The sequence below is a fragment of the Leguminivora glycinivorella genome, chromosome 22 (genome assembly GCF_023078275.1).
Source record: "Leguminivora glycinivorella isolate SPB_JAAS2020 chromosome 22, LegGlyc_1.1, whole genome shotgun sequence".
NCBI classification, from domain to species: domain Eukaryota; kingdom Metazoa; phylum Arthropoda; class Insecta; order Lepidoptera; family Tortricidae; genus Leguminivora; species Leguminivora glycinivorella.
This window is the reverse complement of record NC_062992.1, coordinates 349,314-355,313: the sequence shown is the minus strand read 5'-3', so window position 1 is coordinate 355,313 and position 6,000 is coordinate 349,314. Positions and strand designations below refer to the sequence as shown.

Below are 6,000 nucleotides of genomic sequence, written 5' to 3'. Positions count from 1 at the left end.
ACACTAATAATAATTCATTTCTTCATTCTTTATTTACTTGTATAGCGTCGTATAAAGCTTATAAATTTAAAAAGCACATAGTAACACCAGGAGCGCATAAAGCGCAGAAACTCTTCAAACAATCACCCAACAGCGAGGTGTCAAACATCGTCGGCATCACCCATGCCGCGTCAAAGCGCCAATTCGAAAACGCTTAGAAAACAGCGAACACTCGGACTCCTCATTAACCCAGAAAATGGTAGCCGACGGGGCCCGAGTGCCCGCGAAGACTTCCGACTAGGAGAAATGGCTATCCGAGGAGACAGTGGTCCCACGGCAGCGGCAGTGAAAGACGAAAGAAACTTGTATGCGAGATATATTAGTCGGCCCGCTGGGTGCGCGGCCAGTGGCTTCTTACCCGCCGTTCAAATCGCACGGTATCGCGCGTTGAACTTGCGTTCGAAATTCGTATTCCGAAATTTTTTTTCGTGTGCTGTTGTGTTTCGGAGGCCAGTGTTTTTGGAAAAGTTCTGAGTAAGTTTTTTTTTTTTAGCTTAAGAAGAATTAGGATTAAAGTTCTTCAAGTTTTAAACTAGGTTATGCTACATTTTTACTGCAGTTTTTAACAGCGTACAAAAGATTAAGATTAATTCCGATCTACTTATTTATCTTTAATACCACTGCAGGGAAGTTTATAAGATTTGTTCTGGATTAAAAGTAAGAACTAGTTCGAGTTAATACCAAATCGGCCTCAATACATACATCAGGTGTCGTTACAGAGTTTATTATACGTACAGTTAAGTATTAATACAAATCTCATTTAAAACATCCGGCGAATAAGCTAATAAATGGCGTGTAACTTTTATGACGAGTATGATTAACGACCATAATTGTATGGGATTTCATTAGGGTCACTGACTTTATATTTTAAAACAGATTGTCTTAAGTTGAGGTAGTAAACAACTTAAAAAGTGACATGTGCGCGATCTATTTTTTTTCTTTTATTTTAGTTTTTTTCGGTGTTCATAATACTCAGACTTAATCTTTTGTTTTGAATGGTAAAAAAATTCAATATCGTCGTATTTGTTTTTTTTTTAAGTCTAGCGCCACGGAAATTCTAGTCTCCAAAAAATTGCCTTTGCCCGATTTGAAATAAAAACTTTTTATTTCAAGTACTTTTATTGTAAATCAAATACATTAAAATTCACAACATTTACAACGTGGTAAAAAAATCAATTATTTCGTTATTTGTATTTCATACAAATGAACCGGATTGGTGAACGGGTGGTCTTGGGGTTAGAAGACTTAGAAGGCCTAGCCAAGACGACAACAATTTGCAAAAAGAATCCGGTCCAATTACTGGAGCCCAGAGAATACATATATCTATTTTACCACTAATTTGTCTATTAAAATTAGGGAATAATTTTACATACGTAATAAATTTACTTTTCTTACAATTTCATAATTAGGAATATTACAATAAAAAAATGGCACTGGCAGGTCAGCTGGTCACCTTGCCTATGTGTCTTATGCAATGTCATAATTATTTATAACGCCCACGCCCAGTGGTTTTAAAATAACTAAATATTATACCACTATTTTAAAGACGTTTTAATCTAATAAACAGAGATACAATTAATGCGGGTGTTTCACCAAGTAGCGAAATTTCCACAAGCAAAATGTGGTGCGTTTGATATTCTTGTATAATTCATGAGACGATACGCGAAAGAAGACAACTATTTATAACCAATGAATAAATTAATATAAAACTACTATGATAATGGCTTTTATCTGAACTATTTGAAGACGCGACGGAGATAATTCTTGCAGATTTTTTTAAACTAGTACGTTTATTTCATATTTTTTTTAAATATTATAAATGGGCTTACTCTTGGCCACAGACTAGCCAAAGGCAAAGACGTGGCCTACGATGGAGTGAGCTCATCCAGAAGGTGCCTATATATTCTATGTTTACATTTATTGCATTATTAAATAGAGTGTCCATTGGTCATATATGTGCACGCGTTTTCAGTGGGTACATATGGAACTCAAGATAATGTGATACATGGAAAAAATCAATCAGTTGAAATTGGCCCCCCAGTCGTAATTGCTCCGCTGTACCTATTACTACTTTTACATCCTGTAAAGATAAGATTTGTTTTACTATTACGGTTTATTTTGATAATGTATTGCATAAAATTCAGTCTCATACAAGTTAAATAAAACACAGTACCTATAATAATGAATCAAATCACTCCCAATTAACATAATGTTATTTAAATTATGCTAATATGATGTTATTGTCCCGTACCAACAGGCATAATAAGTAACAAGACGTGCAACGACCACTAATTACTTGCATACAAAAGTGCGTGCACGGTTACCACGAGACAGTTGACGTTTAATCTAGAGATGTAAACTCAATCGCAGTGTAACTTTGATATAAAAGCCATCCATATTTCTTCTGCAGGTCGAAATTCTCATACAAAATTCTCATGAAAAACGAAAGTTCCAAATTCGAAATCAGAGAAACTGGTTTGGGTCATACGAGGTTGATAAAGACAAACGGGTCAAACACGGAACCTCCCCTTTCAAACTGATCACCCATCAACATCACCCATCATTGTGATCACCTTTCGCCAGAATAAGGTTACGAGACAACCAATGGTCATGGGTTCAATCCGAACCGTGTCAAAATGACATAAATAAAAAAAAATGACATAATAAATGACATAAATTGAATAAGCTTATCAATATATCCACACTGCCCATATGGGCAGTTTTAGTTATTCGCTTTTTTGTTAAAGCTTAGTTTAGCCATTTTTAATTTTGTTGGAATGATACAAAAGATTATCGCCTTTTTATGTACCATTTTGACACATATATTATGTCACAAAATAAAATAAGGTGTACCTGTACGCTGTAGCGGGGCAAATCCCGACCGCTGGGGGACAATTGTAACTGATCCATTTTTTCCATTAATACATTATTGAATTGAGTTCAACATGTATCTAATAAACACGCGTGCCATTTATAACCAGTGAACTCTCTAATTAATAATGCAAACATTGTAAACCAAGGAAAAAATTAATCAGTTGCAACTGCCCACCAGTCGAAATTTCCAGTTATGCAAAAAGAAAAGACTGCTTCATTATTGCATATTTTTAAATTAAAGAAAAAATAACCATATCCGGCGGACTCGGACTTGCGATCTGCATTGCCGGTGCAGCCTTTTGCATGGGAGTGATTTTTTTTCGATGTTTCCTTTAAATTAAAAGCATGTGAGTAGTAGGTATCGCTCGCAGACGTTTCTGCGTGATAAAAAAAGTTTTGTTCCATCATTGATTTTTTTTTAAAACGCACTGTCTCAACAATAGTATTTAGTAACAGACAAGCTAACCAGTATGATCCACGTAACGGTGCGAGCGATACCAGTGATAGTAATAATCACAACTGTTGTTATGTTAGGGCGCGTACACACTGTCGACGAGACCGTGCTGCGTGCGGTCACGGTCACAAAGCGTAATGACCGTGCAACTACTGTGGAATATATCTATTTTTTTTTGGCGTGTGACATATAAAGATTATAATTAAATTAGAATTACTTAAAGTCGGTCGACGTATGAAGTCGATTTCATGATAAGTGAAGTTATGTAGGTATGATGTAATTTAAGATTATTGGCGATCTCTGACTGATGTAACTGTGACTCATTACAAAAATTTGTTTTTTTTTTTTCTAAAATAGGCGAATTTAATGTTTTTCTCGTTCATAATCGTCCTTAAAAAGAGCTTTTTTTAATCCATTTGTCCATTCGTTATTAAAAGCGCTGTGTAAAATTTCCGAAAATTGTGTGCAAACGATGGCTACATAATGATCGAAATGCTAGTCAATACGCAACACCAGTGTGGCAGCGCCTTTACCCCATTGTCAATTGCATCTTAATGGGATCTCGATACGATTTACAAGTTGTTATTATTGTTATTTATGCGATTACATTTTCCTGTAACTGTACTGAGTGTACTGTCAGCAGCAATATATACAGGGCGGTCCGGAAAGTATAGATCAGTCGGACACTGTAACTTATAGTCCTAGATTTCTTATAATAGGTATACTACCTAGTATCGTTTTCTTGTTCATTTATCTTTAGCCTCAATTGTTTTGAGATTACTCATAAATAAACTGTTTACTTCTTTTTAAAGATAATATAGACCTTTATTTATCACAAAATATATTAAGTGTCAATGTAAAAGGACTTAAAATAAATATTAGTCTAAACAGTTATATTTATTTTTGCTACATGAATGTAATAAGTACTTATAACAAAAAAAAACTCTCTAAACGCAGGTGGATAACATAAAGAAATACGAAGTCTTATAACTCTTATAAGTATACATATCTTAGTACAGAACTCATTGCCATCCCATTCAAAATCTAGCCATTTCATACACTTTCTAACTTTCCTGAAATCACTGATTGAATTAAAATCGCTATTCATCTCACACGCGCCACTGTGGCATGACCCTAATCCCACTATTGGGGTCAAATGGGTACTGGCAGCTCGTTAAGTTTTAATTTGAATGGTTATTGGCCCAATCGAACCGAAAGTGACAGTTGTTAGCACTTGTGAGTATTGACTGTTGACACTTTCTCGCTTTTTTGTGTTCAAGTTTTAAAGAGCGAATGGATTGAGCTTTTTGTGTGCGATGTGTAATCATGATTTATTTTTTCTGTAAATTAAATGCGTAGTTATTGTTAGACACAGATGCGTCGAAAACAATTCTTCTTTTTGTGTACTATAGCTATCTATGACCCATGTGGTGATGAGAAGTATTTCACTACACAATGTGGGTGTCGTAGTGTGGGATATGGGTTCAATTGTTTTTGGGCGATGGACTTTAGTGCATTTTCACATTATCCGATCCGATATCGGATGTTGGACCGGTATCCCATACATTACAGGCGCCATCTTGGATTTTTTTTATTGAAATCCTTCCGACATCCGATATCGGATCGGATAGTGTGTAAACGGACTTAGGGTGAACAGGCATCTTTGGCTCGTATGTGGCCAAGAGTAAGCCCATTTATAATGTAAAAAAGCTAGCAACTTCTCACTGATATATCACAATTTTGTTTACTTTCAAGCCCTTAATTGCTAAAAGTGGTACTGTAACTTGAGCAGTTCCGTGTGCTAGTCTTACCCTTTTTGGGAATACAGCCGTGACTTTATGTATGTATGTTATCTATGAAATGGTGACACAAGTTGGTTTGTTCATGTGTGTTCCAGTACCTATGGCTCTATGGTCGGTTTGATCCAGAACCAATCAACCACTTATCAGGGGATACAACGGTGACACATACCAATACGAACCATGCAGACGTTTAATACACTTCGCCTGTTAGCGATAATGATGATAGGAAAAAATACTAGGGGTTTTCCTAATAGATCTCTTCTCATGAAATACTTCCGAAGATTTATTTTTATAAAACTCAAATTTGAATTTGTGCTCTGCTCCTGTGTCCTCTTGAGCGATGTGAAGATAAGTTTTTGCATTTGTAGTTAATTCTGAAGGAAGATTCTGAGAAAACACTCTCGGTAGGTATGCTGCTTTAAAACAGATTACTTAAATCGCAAACTAGAACTTTCCTTTGCTAATCCGCGAATAGATCTATTCGCGGATTAGCAAAGGAAAGTTCTAGTTTACGATTAACATGGATTTCCGCAAAGTAACGCCTGATTCCATCGATTAGATTACTTAAATAAAAGAAAATCATCTGAAAACAAGAATTTTTATCCCAATTAATAGTCGTCATCGAATACATTCCTGCTCATTTTTTTCTGATTTTAAAGTTTGCGGTAATATTCAAAATACACACTGTACAAAATAATAATAAATTAAAAAAACTCCCCACTTAACCTGCTAATTTAACATCATCTTCAATATATTGTATTGCACCAGGTTTTTTTAACTTTTCACCGGAGCCCGTTGCAGCAAAAACGCTACTTTTTGCACGAGGTTACT

General features: G+C 35.5%; 1 protein-coding gene across 1 annotated transcript in view; it reads left to right on the top strand.

The window, feature by feature from the left end:
* Nucleotides 1-384: 384 nt before the first annotated feature.
* Nucleotides 385-6,000, top strand: part of LOC125237709 (serine protease inhibitor dipetalogastin) — a 94,048-nt gene continuing 88,432 nt past the window's right edge. Inside the window, exon 1 of the mRNA XM_048144867.1 lies at nt 385-513. The gene's annotated coding sequence lies outside the window, so the exon portion shown is untranslated. The remainder of the gene's footprint in view (nt 514-6,000) is intronic.